At 40.2% G+C, this 15356-nt stretch overlaps 1 protein-coding gene across 5 annotated transcripts in view; it reads left to right on the forward strand.

The window, feature by feature from the left end:
- NCOA2 (nuclear receptor coactivator 2) overlaps window positions 1-15356 on the forward strand; it is a 266118-nt gene that overhangs the window by 149344 nt on the left and 101418 nt on the right. Inside the window, exon 1 of one of the 5 annotated variants that reach the window (XM_019625999.1) lies at window positions 4117-4269. The exons of the other annotated variants lie outside the window; for them this stretch is intronic. The gene's annotated coding sequence lies outside the window, so the exon portion shown is untranslated. Of the gene's footprint in view, window positions 1-4116; window positions 4270-15356 lie in introns of those variants that run through there. 5 annotated transcript variants of the gene reach the window in all.

The following is a 15356-nucleotide window of genomic DNA, read 5'->3' on the forward strand; positions in this document are numbered from 1 at the left end:
TCTCTCTCTCTCTCTCTCTCACACACACACACACACACACACACACACATCCTGCTTATTTAAATGAGTTTTTAGTTAGTGTCTGTTAATTGACTAAATTCTCCATGCACCTGTTTTTTCTGTCTTCTGGAGCAACATGGAATTCCATGTTCCTATCTGAATTGCAGATTTTTAATTTTGCTTTTCCTCTTGCAGTCTAAGAGTACATTTGTTTCATTGTTAGCATCCAGTCATCTCGTCAATTCAGTGTAAGCTGGAATCAGCTAAAATCCTGGTTGTTAGTACCTAAGTGACCATGATCTTGATTTCTGCTGTTTAGAATGTCAGATAGTTGATTTTTTTTGTTTTCCAATCTCATTGCCAGATTCTACTTTTGGTTTTGTGGGTGGTTACATTGGTTATGAATACTACATAGTAACTTTTAAAGGATACAAAACTATATGTTAAGGTTATAACTTTTTAAAAATCATAGAGGAAAAAAACTGGATGGAAGTATCTACCAGAGGAGAAGAGGTGTGCACAGAGAAGACCTATATATTCAACAAATAAAAAAGGAAGTATGCTGGAGAGAAAGTACCTGCTCCAGAAATCTAACTTCTACCGCCTGTGGGTTTGTTTCACCTTGGACATGTTAGTTGATTCTTCAGTACTTCAGGGAATGATCATAATGATATATCTTCATAGGGTTTTGTGGGACCCAAATAAAATAATACAGGTATAGCATGGTAAGTGTTCAGTGGTTGCCTGTTTTGGTGAAATTGCTTCAAATTCTAGCAGTTAGTAAAGCCATTTATTCAGTGAGCGTTAATTAAGGGCTTGCATGTCAGGCATTCTGATGTAAGGGCCTAGGATAAAAAGATGAAACTTCATTTCTGCTCCTCAAGGAGCTTAACATTTGGTGAGAAAAAGACAAATAATTATGATATACGTGGTTAATGGTAGAGTTATATGTAGGTTATTAAAAGACAGGAAGGGACTCTAATCTTAGGGAGAGGGTCGTCTGAGCCAGGTCTTAAAAGATGAGGAGTTAGCTAAAAGGGGAAGACGTTTGGCTTGTTCCATATATAACAAGCACAGGAAGCGAGGTGAGGAGTACATAGTAGGGACGAGTCCGGTTTATGTCACCGGGGCAGACGGAACAGGGCGGGCGGTGAGCCTGGAGGAAAGGGCTAGGTCATAGGGCAGGTGATGCGACACGTGAGGCAGCGTGGGCGTGTTCTTGGAGGGGGCGGAGTCTGCTAAACATCGTAAGCCGGGAGATTATCTGCAAGTGAGGAAACTTATGTTAGGTAATCCAGGTAAGAGATGATGACCTCAGCCGGAAGCATCAGTGACTATCCTAGTGACCAGAGGGGAGGCTTGAGAATATTTAAGAGGCCACGTGACGTTATGGAAGATTTGATGGGGAGACTATAGAAGTGTACGAATGATGTTCAGTGGATGGGTGCTCTTTCAGGGGGGTCAGGTTTGGGGTGAGGAAAAGGAGTGGATGAGCTCAATTTTGTGAGTTGACCCCTGGCTGGATTTTGAGGTAGAACCTTTGAGAGTTGAAGGCTGGAAAGAAGGATTTGGGAAGCCATGGAAGTGGGTGATACCACCAGGAAGAGTATAAAGCAACAGTTCTTAATAACCCTATTTGCACATTTGAATTACCCAGAGAGCTTTTAAGCAAAACCCTGAGGGTCAGACCACACCTCTAAAATCTCTGATTTAATGGGTCTGGAGTGGTGTCCTGGTCATCTGTTGTGTTTGGTTTTGTTTTTGTCGATACGTGGTTTTAAAATTTGTGGTAAAATACACATAACAAAATTTACCCTTTCAACTATTTTTAAGTGTACACTTTTATAACATTAAGCACACTCATAATGTTGTCCGTTTCCAGAAGTTTTTAATCATTTCAAACAGAAGCTCTGTCCCCATTAAATAATAACTCCCATTTCTTCTCCCCAGCCCCAGGTAACCTCCATTCTACTTCATGTCTGTAAAATTCACTAGTCTAGGTACCTCATTCAAGTGGTATCATAACATGTGGCCTTTTATGTCTGACTTCTTTCAAGGTTCATTCATGTCATAGTATGTCCAGTTGGGGGATATGTTCCAAGTCCCCAGTGGATGCCTGAAACTGCGGATGGTACCGAACCCTATATATCCTTTGGTTTTTTTACTATCCATACATACTTATGATAAGGTTTAATTTATAAGTTAGGCTGAATAATGCTGCTGTGAATATGGCTGTACATGCCTCTGTAAGTCCCTGCTTTCAAGTCTGTTCATTATATACTGGTAATGTTGTATTTTTAAAAACTCCCCAGGTTTTTAATATGCAGCCATAATTGAGAAGCTGTGGTGTGGTGTAGAACAAGGGTGCTTAATTTGGAAGGTCCGTAAATGATGGCTTTAGTGGGTTAGCGACTTTTAAGAACTGTATGGCTTTATTTTGTGTATATGCGGTTTCACGTTTTGCCTTTGGTCAGATTCTCAGCAGTTCATAGCTGCAGAGTGGTGCTAAGGATCACTGCAGAACATAATTTTAAAATAGACAAAGATTTGAATAGACATTCCTTCAGAGAAGATGTGCAATGGCCAAATAAGCACATGGAAAGATCCCCAACATCATTCGTTACTAGGCAAATGCAGGCCAAACCAACAATGAGATTCCAGTTCATATCCATTAGAATGGTTAGGATTAAAAAATAGGAAAATAACGAGTGTTGACGAGGATATGGAGAGGTTGGAACCCTTGGACATTGTTAGTGGGAAAATAAAATGGTATATCCGCTTTTGAAAGCAGTCTGGCGGTTCGTCAAAAGTTACAGCATAGGGTTAGCATATGAATCACCAATCCCATTCCTAGGTATATATATATCCAAGGGAATTGAAAGCATGTATCTATGCAAAAACCTGTACACAGATGTTCATAGCACCATTATCCCGAATGACCAAAAAGTAGAAACAGTCCAAATGTTCATCAACTGAGTAGATAAATAAAATGTGGTGTACCCACACAGTGGGATGCTTGGCCATAAAAAGGAATGAGACACTGATCGGTGCTACAGTGTTTCTGAACCTTGAAAACCTTGTTCTACCTAAAACAAGTGAGACACACATGAATGGCTGTATAGTATATGAGTCCATTTATATGACATGTCTAGATTAGGCAAATGTCTAGAGACTGGGAGGGGTAGTGGTTGCCAGGGCATCGGCGGATAATTGCATAATGGGTATGGGGTTTCCTTTGGGGTGATGAAATGTTGTGGAATTAAATGTGGTGATGGTTCCACATTTCTGTGATTAGACTAAAACCACTGAAATGAATAGGTTAAAAGGGTGAATTTTATGGCTTGTGAGTTATGCCTCAGTAAAGCTGGTGAAAATAAATTTTAAAAAGAAGACAATCGAGGTGGGTATTGGGCTAAGAATCCCTACTAAGAGCATAGTTTTGAAATAGAGATGGAGGCCGGGGTGACTCCAAGGAGGAAGGTCAGTAAAGGAGATGGGACAAGAATAATTGGGCAGTCTAAGAGGAGGCCCGTGAGAATGCTGTGCGTGGGACCTCAGAAGAGAGGGATGCGAGGAGGAATCGCCGGGAGACGGGGTCACGGGTGATAAACCCAGCAGAAAGGCTCGGTGACAGAACTTCCATAGGTTTGGCATCCGAATGCCATGGAGGACTGGAGAGGGCAAATTCCATGGGGCGATCGTGGAAGAGATGTAATTGTTTGGGATCATGGAGTGAGTGGAAGGGAATAGGAATAAGCCACAGGCCTCTATCCCCTTATTTGAATCTCAAAATTCAACAAACTCTGAAAATGGAAAGGTTTTCATAACTCATTTGGCAGTAAAACCTGACCTGAATGGATGTGAGATGATTTATAATCTTCATTTGTCCCACTTACGTGAATATTCATACATTTCACTGCACAAATAATATTGAATTCGATTACAGAATGTTTCCACAGGCCCCTGTGGGGATGTTATGAAATACGCTATATGCCATGTATTCTCTTCCTGAAATTAAAATATATCTATCTATCTGAATTCTAAATTCTATGGCCCCCAAGTGGCTTGGGTAATACTTGTAGTCCTTGGACAGGTTTGGATGTGAAGGGAAGATGTGCAGTTAGATGGTTACTAGAGAAGGATGCAGACTCGAGGGGCACTTTTTTGCTTTTTAAGGATGGAAATGACCCGAGAATGCTTGCAAGTTAAAGCAGAGCGGAAGAGTTTGAAAATTTGATAAAGAGAAGCTTTGTAGCAAGTCTTACAAAGGTGAGGAGGGAAATCGGAAATGGGGTTGGAATGGTTGGTGTTTACACGAGGAGGGATCACCCGTCCTCTCAGACGCCAGGACTGATGCTGAAGGCAGCGGTGGACGTCTTTGTAAGCAAGCGGAAGAAGGGGAGTTGAGTGAAATAAAACTGCAGAGCCATTTGCTGAAGTGGTAAGAGCTGGAAATAAATGTTGGGGTAAATACAAGTTGGGGGGCTGTCCTGAGAGCAAGGAAAGGGATTGGCAGGCGTATGGGTCTAAGGCAAGTTAGAAACCTTGAAATGTCTGTGGGGCCATTCTGTGCCTTAACTGTAGGATTTTCTCCCTCAGTGCTCAGCCTCCCACTTAACAAGAGTGGAGAAATCCTAGGATTAAGTTGTACAGGATGAATTCTGTAAGAGGAGATGTGTGAACGGGAACAGAGGGTGCCAGGGGGCTGGTGGCGGGCCTCGCTAGGTGGGGAAGGAAATGAAAGAGGGACAGGGCATGGGACTTCGGCTCCTTGTACGCGAAGACCAGTTATTGAGGAAGACGGCAGTAAGGAAGCTAGTATGCTAGGAGGCTGCGAGCAAACAGTGACATTCACGTGGCATCAATTCTGGGTAATAGCAAGGTTCAGGGTATGATTATAGGAGGTAGTGTTTGAAGTGAAGTGGAGGTGAATTCTGTTGGAATTGAGACAGACAAGGACCTGTGAGGAGAGCTATTATTAGCTCCTCCACGCAGACTTTGAAATCACTCAGGATGATGACCAGATTTGGCCTAGAGAGGAAGAACTAAATTTTTAGTAAACGTGGAGGATGAAGTGCCATGTTGGTCAATTTCAGACTGGAACATGGTAAGAGAACGTTCTGTGGCATGGGTTTCAAAGGAGCTGAGATTTTTATACAAAACCACCCTGCAATAGAGCACAAGCCATTAGCCTCTCTGAGGAATGCCGCGTGTGACTCCCCTCCCTCCTGTCCCCGGTGTCACGAGAGAACAAGCAGCTTCTACGGGATGGCCCGTAGGGGGGCGCCAGTCTGGAGAGCCCGAAAGGCGCAGTATTGTTACCAGGCTAAGGATGTAGAGAATTGACTACTGCAGAGTAAGGACTTCAGAAGGCAAAGGGAGAGGTGTAGAGTGGAGGAGACTTGATATCGGTTGTATTAGGGGAGAAGCACAAGGCAGAATAAGAATAATGGGGGGGTGACCAAATGTGAGAGAAGTGTCATCTTTGCCCCAGTCTGAATAGTGAGTACCCTGCAATAGAGAGGTTCTGAGGGGTTTTCCTTGTCTTTTTACATATATATATATATATATATATATATATATATATATATATATATTTTTATAGGTGTTCACATTGTTTTAATCATACAAAGATATTGAGTAAGCAATGCCATGGTGCGGGTTTGGACCGCTTATGCTGGACCGCTAATATNAATGGGGGGGTGACCAAATGTGAGAGAAGTGTCATCTTTGCCCCAGTCTGAATAGTGAGTACCCTGCAATAGAGAGGTTCTGAGGGGTTTTCCTTATATTTTTACATATATATATATATATATATATATATATATATATATATATATATGTACATGCGCTTTTATAGGTGTTCACATTGTTTTAATCATACAAAGATATTGAGTAAGCAATGCCATGGTGCGGGTTTGGACCGCTTATGCTGGACCGCTAATATTAAGATTTTCAAAAAATTTCTCTTGTTATCACATGATGGCTATGCTTTGTGTCAGCTGCCTGTCTGACAAAACAGATGGTTTTTCAAGTCTCTGATTTAAAACGTAGGCTCAACTGGAGAACTTCTCTTTGTTTATAGTAATCAGTTAATTAACACCAAGAATGTTATTCCACCAGCCCTGAGTAATTCCCACTGTCGTCCAGCCCAGTGGTTCTAAATGCCGCTCTTCCTGTGCCGTCATGCTGGGCAGGCGTCCACTCATCACCAGGGTCCTCCTGCAAGGGATTCTGATTTTGTCGGTCTGGGGTGGAACCAGGAAATCCAAATTTTTACAAACCCTTCAGGTGACTCATTAGTAGCCAAATTTGGGGACCACCGGTGGAACCCACATTTTGTTTCCATCTCCACGATAACGTTAAGTCAAATGCCTACCTGACTTGAACATACTGTATCTGAACCATGTCCCTGACTCAGCATTCTTTTCTCAAAGTAAAAATGAAGTGCTTATAAACATATTCAATTATTAGTTTTTGAATTGTAAACTAATGTCATGCCATAATCTTCAGATTAGCAAAGTGTTTTAAAAGTCATAATACCTGTTACTAGAGTGAATTCTGGTGAGATGAGAACTTGCATGCCCTGCTAAGGTGATTGTAAATTAATACAGCCTTTTTTGGAAAATAATTTGACAGTATACATAAATAGACTTAAATTAGGGTCACATCCTTTGATTTAGTAATTGCATTTCAGAGACTATTGTATTGAGACTATTGATTATTGTTAATGATCAGAAATGTGGACCAGTACTTATATAAAAGATATTCATCACAGTGTTATTTAGAGTAGTAAAAATGGAAGCAATCTAAATGATTAACTGTAGAAAATGGTTAAGTATATTATGGTATCTTCATATGAAGGAATATTATAGAAACATTAAAAATTATGTTTATAAAGACGTTTAATATCATGAGGAAATTTTAGTGTATAACAACTAAGAAAAAAAGCATCTATAAAATTGTTCACAGTCATGCGCCAAATGACAACGTTTTAATCAACAGCAGATCGCATATATGACAGTGGTCCCATAAGATTATAATGGTGCTGAAAAATTCCTATGGCCTAGTGACATCAGAATATCACAACACAGTGCATTACCCACCTGTTTGTGGTGATGCTGATGTAACCAAACCTACTGCGCTGTGTGGCACATACAATTATGTACAGTACATAATACTTGATAATGGTACTTGTTTATGTATTTACTATACTTTATCATTAGTTTTTAGAGTGTGCTCTTTCTACTTATATAAAAAAATATTTGCTATAGAAGTGCCGTGTTTCGCCAGCAGCAGCCTCACACTCCTCATGTTTACCTCTTTCCTGATGGAGTCATTTTCTCTTGTGTTCGATGTCATCTCGTGTTGTTTTGTACAGTGAGTGACATGCTGTGCAGGCTTGTGGCCCAGGAGCAGTAGGCTGTACCCCACTGCCCAGATGTGCAGGAGGCTGGACCATCTAGATCTGTGTGAGTGGACTCGGTGACATTCGCACAGTGACAGAATCACCTTTCTCGGATCGTATCCCCATCGTTAAGCGGCACATGACTGTATACAGTTTGCGCTTAATTGTATATATACATACAATATATTTTAGAATCCTGAGCAGACCTTTTTTATAGCTAATGGTGATTCTCTGGGTGGTAGAAACATACAATTTTTTTCTTTAGCATTTTGTATCTTCTGAGTTTTCTACTATGATCATGTATTACTTTTATTAAGCAAAAATAAAACTTAAAAAATAAAATTCTTACTCTGATCTTTTAGCAAAAAGAGTAAGGAAAATTCATTTGGGATGAATTGTTTGAGAAGTCTTTCTTGCTCATAATAACCGCCAGTGTGTTTTCTAAGTACTACTTGCAAGCCATCCCTTTATCTGTTCCACAGTTTTGCCTGGTTATCAGCATCAGGCTTAATAGCGTGTGGGGCTTGTTGTTATTTTCTGTTGTGTTGTGTTTTTTTTAATAACAGTTTATTGAGATGTACCTTACATAAAATTCACACTTTTAAAATGCACACTTCGGTGGGTTTTAGTTTACTCACAGGTTGTGCAGCCATCACCACACCAGTTCCAGAACATTCTCAGCACCCCAAAAAGAAACCCTGTACTCATTAGCAGTCACTCCCCATTTCCCTTTCCCCTTAGCCCCTGGCAACTACTCATCTGCTTTCTGTTTCCATGGATTTGCTTATTCTGGGTGTATCGTATAAATGCAGTCATACGACATGTGGCGTTTTGCAATAATGTCCTCTTAGCTAGTCTTCGGCCCCTCCTCCTTACACCCCCAGAAATGCCATTTATACCCCCACCATGCTGATCTCTCTAGTCTCTAACTCATTTTACCAACTCTGGCTCAAAACTTTTCGTTGTGCCCAGGGTTTATTAAATCTATAGGAACTGCTACTCATTCTAGCGTTTAAGGTTTTCTATATTCTGACTCTACAAAGGAGGTACTTATCTGGTGAATTCGGTGAATTCGGTGAATAAAATGTATTCTGCCTTATCTCTCCCTTTCCTTCTCCCTCAGAGAAGACGATAATTCCTATGAGTTAGTCAAATTTCAGGTCCCTGATGGGGCAAGAAAATTTCTGTCTAAAGTTTAGGGCATGGTTTGTAAACCTCAGCAGGCATCCGATGGCAGAAAGGGCTTCTGCTGCACCTCCAGTTCCTCAAACTCCACAGTTCCTCGTTCAGTCAGGCCGGGCTGGAGCTGCTAGCGTGTGTGTTTCTGGCAGTTCCTAGAGGGCGCCCGGAGAACCGCAGCCCTGCGGCTGCCCTGGGTTAGGGAGGGTGCAGCCAGCGCCATAACCAGGCCTGACAGCCACTTGGGAGGAAGAGGTCGGGGGAGGAGGGAAGGATCTGGACTCCATGGTGTCAAGTCACACGACCGCACAGCCTCACCCCTCAGCTGCACCACTTGGGCGCCCTGCAGGTCGGACCCATTCCTCACCAGCACCCCTGCTTTGCTTTGAAGAATTGTACCCGTTCTTTAAAACCCCACTCTGGCATTCGTAAGACCTTTGCCAAGGCTCCCCACAATAAAAGGAGTTCCCCTTCCTCAGCACTTTGTGTCGTTCATGTGCACGGTATTCTGTGTTAGTTAATTCCATACTTGTTTCTTCCTAAATCTTTGATATCTTGAGGTTAAGTTTTGTTTCTTAGTGATTATATCTCAGTGTTCACTGAGCTCAGTAATTTGCCCTGAGCAGCTACTCAGGAATTATCAGTGCAATTAAACATCAGAAGAAAAGAAATGTGAATCAGCTTTTAAATTAAAACCTTATAATTTAGGTTATGTGTTTAATACCAAACCGAGACCTGTATTCATTAGAAACTTAACCTTATAAAACTTAATTGTCCAGAACTGAAATGTGTTTTTGCCCTAAGTAATAGACATTACTCTGGGTTTAGAAACATTGGCCTAAAACAAAACACCAAACTAAAGAAATCATATACCTGTGTTACGAGCCCATGTACCATGTGCTGTGTGACATCTCTGGGAGTGAGCTTAGTTTTGTCCACATCATCTAGCCCAACTAGAACCAGGGTTCACATTTCAGCTTAATGAATTCGTATCCTTTTGAGTTTCGAACCAGACAAAAGGAATATAATATAGTTAGCTGTCGCTGAGGTGTCAAGCAATTATCTTAATTTATTTAAAGTTTCATTTCATGCTTATTACTTGCCAGTTATGATTAAACAAGGTGCAGCAGTCTTCCAGATCTTTATCCATAGGTGTAGATTATACAAAATAATTATTATTTACGCTCTTAGTACAAACAGGTTTTAGGACTAGTTTAAAAGAGAGAGAGAGAGAGAGAGAAGAAACACATTGTACAATAGAAGGAGTTTGTTTCTCTTTTCAGTGCCTATCCTAGATCACCTTTATTTAGTCCATTAAATTATTTGTAATGCATTTTAAGCTCATTTGGGTTTAAGTTTGTGTTAATTCCCCAAGAGCTAATTAGAAGCCACCACTCTTGAGTCCAGTTATATTTTTAGTTCCACAAAATGCAGTAACTCCATTTGGAGCTATGAAAAGGGAAGAAAACCCTCCATTTACAGGTCTCCAAGACACCTCTGCTCTCCACAAAGTTCATCAAAACTAGGGCGGGGCGGGGGGGGGTTTCCTGGGCTCCATTGTACAATCGCGGTAATAACAATATGATTGTACTTCTACCGAAAGCTGCTTGTGTGTCCCAAGTTTGAAACGTCAGCTTGAAATATAAATCTCACATGAGCTACAATACAGTAGGAGGGCTGGTTTTGATGATTACCAAAATCCAACACTTCAGAAAGAAAAAACTGGTTAAAGTAAGTGTTTGGGCTCATAATTTCAGGTGCCAAGGTAATTTTTAAATTCTTTTCAAGTAATGAATTCATGTAAATAACTTTTTAAAATCTAGTAATTCTCTGTAAATCATTCTGTAGGTATGTATGTGCTATTTGCAAATAAAAGTGCTTAATTTGGCTTATTTTTGTAAGACCAAATTGGAATGTTTTTAGGTTTTGTTTCTTTGGAGGAGGAGAGCTGTCTTTTTCTATTTTTAATGGCAACCATGGCCTCAGAGCAAATACTATTTGGAGTTATTGTAACAATCTAACCAAAAGAAAGTTTTGTAGGAATTTGTGTGGCGAAAAAATGAACCCGAGATCCTCCCACCAAACCAAGTTTTTCCTCCTTGTTCATTTTCCACTGCTGCAGACGGCTGAGGGAGAGAGAGAACAGAGAAAGAGCATAAAAAAGAGTATTTTAGAAAAAGACTTCTTGTACAGGTTCTACCCTTGTAAGGAAACATGATTTAATAACTGCCAAAGGGGACTAAACTATGTACCTAATTTCTTCTCTAACCGCAAGCATTTAATTTGGGTCCTACCTACACTTTGTTCCTGAAACATGCTTAAAAGTTACGCCCCTACCATGTTTTCCTGTTTGATTGGAGACACAGGACTCATAAGAAAGTTCGGAGTTACATGAGTGTGAATGAGAAAAGGGAGGAAAAAAGGAGTGTTTGAAATCTCAGCCGTGGTACCCAGGAACAGGAGCGGGAGGCGGCAGTGGGGCCCTGCTGGGGCCCGGCCTGCACAGGGCTGGCTCCTGAGGACAGTGGATGCCAAGAGATGGCTGGACCCTCTCTTGCAGAGCAGCTAGCGATGCAGGACAAGGAAGTGTCATTTATGTGCCATGGCTGGGGGACAAGGAGAAGGGAACCTTTACTTCCTCTTAGCAGAATCTGGGGAGCCTTCAAAAAGGGGATGCCTTTTCAGCTGAACTTGAAGGATAAAGTTTTTCTAAGGAAGAAGAGCGATTTTAGTAACCTTTGCTAGAACGTATATTTGTGGTTTGGTATTTGTGGTATTTTTCTTGCTTTAGGAGTCACATCAGAAGGAAGAGAAAACATGAGAAAGTTCGTCAAGTTAAGGAGAAGAGGATGTAGTAATGAGTCCACATGACCAACCCTCTCTCTTTCCCTCCCTCCTCTTTCCTTCTTTTCTTTTTGTAAACTCATAAAAGTCGGATGTGTCTATGGAAGGAAATTTGGAAAACACAAAAATTAAATTACACCTATAGTGCCCATCAAAACAATTGAACTGCTAACGCCTTGGTGAATTTTCTTCCAGTTTTTTTCTATAAATTAATTTTTCTCTCCCACTGTATTCACCATCAGCTTAGATTATTTCATAAACATTTATATGCTATTAAATTCAATCCTCAGTAATATCTGACATTTATTAAATAAGCCCTGACTAGGTGCTAGTCTTTGTTCTGTCCTTCTACATTTTACGCTCTCAACAAACTTAGAAAGGTATATATTATTATTTCTACAGTTTTACAGATGAAGGAACTCAGGTCCACAGATGATCACTGACTTAACGCGCATGTTTCTGGGATTCCGAGCTGGAGTTGACACCGTAGGATGTGCTCTTAGCCACTACCCCGTACAGCTTTTCTTAAATTTTATTGTAGTGCTTGCACAGTAAATTCTGTTATGAATCTTTCTTCCTTCTTTTTTTTCCTTTTATTTTTATGTATTATGAATCTTAAGAGTTCTGTTAGAAAAGTCTCTGCTCAGGTGTCACTCTATCAAGAGAGAATTTTGCTGATCACCTATGTAAAATAACACTCCTCACCCCACCTACATTGTACTCAGTCCTGACCCTACCTTATTTTTCTCTGCAGCTCTCATCGCTGTCTGATACAGTGAATGTTTGTTTGTTTTACCATTCCTCCCGTCCCCCTTGCACTTTAGAATATGAGTCATGGGCAAAAGACTTGGTCTGTTTTGTTCATTACTGGATCCTTCAGTACCTAGAACCATGCATGGCACATAGTAGATACTCAGTATTTGCTGAATGTTAGAATGACCTCTGCCTTCAGGTGAGCTTTGTGTAAACTCGGATTTTCTGCATCGACCTCCATTGGGACTGATAGGCTAGAATAACCACGTGGTCTGCATTCCCCTCTGTCAGTCACAGGACCGATGCTGCCATTGGCCAGCCAGTGCCCCGCCCCACGCTTCTGCCCCAGCTGTGGTCCTGCCTGCCTACCCAGAGCTAGCTTCTTGTCCAAACTGGTTATATGCCCGTTGTAGTTGTTACTGTAATTGCATACCTTAATTCAATATTATATAACTGATTAAGTATGAGATTGAAAAGACATATGTTTCTATAAAAACTAAGATGAATGCTTTGAAAAACTCAGTCAAATGGACAAAAATTTCTGCCAAACAGGTATATGCAACACATCTATAAAAGACTGGGAAAATAATAATAATAAAAGAAAATTTGTACCTCATAAGCTTTTATAAGAAATCTAGGTGTCTATAAGTTCTAGGTCTATTTTAAATAAACAAAAATTAGAAATCGTAGACAATGCCTTAATGATAATATCTATGCAAGAAAGACAGAGGGTGGAGAAAAGGGAATAACTGATGGAGGCGGTGGGGTCACTGGTCAGCTGCAGAGTTTACAGGTGGAAGTTATCGTTGGGTGCAGGGGAAGGACCCTGCAATGGAGACTGAAAGTCAAATGTAGGTTTTTAAGTATAAAAGTGAAATGAAATGATTAAAGTAATAGATATCATTTTCTATAATTGCTCTTGATAACTGACTTTTTAAATTAACAAATTACTACTTCCAATTCTACAGGAAAGGAGGCTTTTAGTGTTTTGAATGAAACTCAGAATTCAGAGACAATTCCTAGCTGGTTTTGTTACTTCCATAACTTCATAATAAATTCAAAATAATAATAATAATACTTCAGTTCTCTTCAGGAAATCATTGCTCATGAGCTGAGGCATGGCTCCCTTTCCATACTAGAATGGCAGGTTCAGGAAGACAAGAACTTTTGTCTCCTTCAACAGTGCCTGGTGCTTTAATTATTTGACTGAATAGATGAATGATTTTAAAGAATGTACTTACCTTTTTTTTTTTTTACAGAAAGCAGTGTTTTGTATTTTACATTGATACTGTTACATTTTTAGCAAAATGAACAGTACTTTCAAATTGCATGTCCACTGTTTATCAAATTAAATTAAATTATACAGCTTCATATAACATGCATAAGTTTTCTCTCTTCAATGAAAGTATTGAAGTATAGGAACCTCTGAGAGGGATATAGTTAATAATGTGATAAGTTTGCACAGTGGCAGGTGACCACTAGATTTTGTGAGGTGATCACAGTGTAGCTTACACTGTGTAAGCTACAGTGTAAGGTATATAAATGTTGGAGTCATTATATTGTTCACCCGAAACTAATATAATATTGTACACCAACTATACTTAAATAATGAAAAAAGTATAGGAACCTCAGTACTCACATTGCAGTGGTTAAGAATTGAGGAACTGTTTGGATTCTCTTATGAGCTCTAAAATTTCCTGCTTGTGTGGCCTTGGTCAGGTTACTTTATCTCTCCTGTTCCCCAGTTTACTAATCTGTAAAATGGTGTGATCATAGATTGTTACAGGAACTAAAGGAGTTCATATAAGTAAAATGCGTAGAGAATGCCTGCCAAGATGGTACGCACTCAATAACTGATAGTTATAATTACACCTGAGTTTGACTGCTGGCCTGTCACTTATTATCTGTGTGACTTGGGCAAATTACTTATAGGAACAGGTCAGAGAGGTTAGGTAATCTGTAAGAGGGGAGGGAGGCAGGACATATAGAATAAAAAATGTGGGATTTTAAGCAAGAAAATATGTGCAAAGTGCTTGATTCGTAATAAGTACAGTACTCAATAAATGTTAGCAAAAGAGAGCAAACAGCATATATGGGAAAGGACTCTCATTTATTAATTTAAAAACTTTTTACAACTGGAATAATGAAAATACCCTTTATGTCAGTCCAGACTGTCTTGCCTTTGCCATTTCAGTAAGTTTTTCTTAGTTTTTTTAATCTCGTAAATCTAAAATGGGTTTCAGAATAAAGGAAGATAATTGAATTTTAATCTGGACAAGTTATGAAACTGGAACACAAGCATTACATTGTGCTTCCTAGTTTGATGACTTCTTCCCAGGACCGTCAGTGAAAACCAGTTTTCCGAATATTAAGTAGGGACTCAGGACCAGGGGAGGCAAATGCTTGCATTATGCAAGGAATGCAGCTTCTTCCCTCGGTGTTTTCTCATTTGAGGACTATTAAAATCTAGTCTTGCTATTCCTGGCCGTATTAGCACTGGCTGACGTCGCGGGTATAGAAGCGGCCCCGTGACTGCTATGAGAATCCAGAAAGTAGGAACCATCTCATGCCACTGATGTCAGACCAGACACCCCCGCCCCGTGTAATGATAGTTGAGAACAGCTCCCTGCTACTTACGTGTTCTGCACTGCATGTCGCTAAGATAAGACTGTAAGGGAGGGTTTTTCCTTTTTTTAAGAGAGACGTGGATGATGGAGATTTTACAGCAAAATATTTGTGTAACCAGTGAACATGAGTTGAACATTTATTTGGTTATTGCAGCGTGTGTTAAAGAGCTGCTGCCGCCCATTCGCAGCCTAATGCGTTTATTACAGGCTTCCCGATGGCATCCTGAAGTGTTTCAGCTAAAAAATTCATGAGTATTATTGGCTTTCAGTCAGAAAATGGAATATGTCTTCTAGTCACTGTCTGACATCCCACTTTCAGGCCATTGTACAAAAGTAAATCTCAGAGCAGCACATGTTGAAAAGGAGGGAATTTTTAGCTTAAAGGTTTGCTTATACGCTGTTACTACTGCTCCGGTGAGTAAGAAACAGCCTAAGAGAAGGCAGGTGCTGAGGCCATTTTACTCAGAGAAGGGTAGCTGTAGTTGGAGATTATGTTCTTTTCTGTAATACCCTCTCCAACTGTAAACTGTCAGCGTGTTATTGTT

The sequence above is a fragment of the Hipposideros armiger genome, unplaced genomic scaffold, assembly GCF_001890085.2.
Source record: "Hipposideros armiger isolate ML-2016 unplaced genomic scaffold, ASM189008v1 scaffold_650, whole genome shotgun sequence".
In the NCBI taxonomy this organism is placed as follows: Eukaryota; Metazoa; Chordata; class Mammalia; order Chiroptera; family Hipposideridae; genus Hipposideros; species Hipposideros armiger.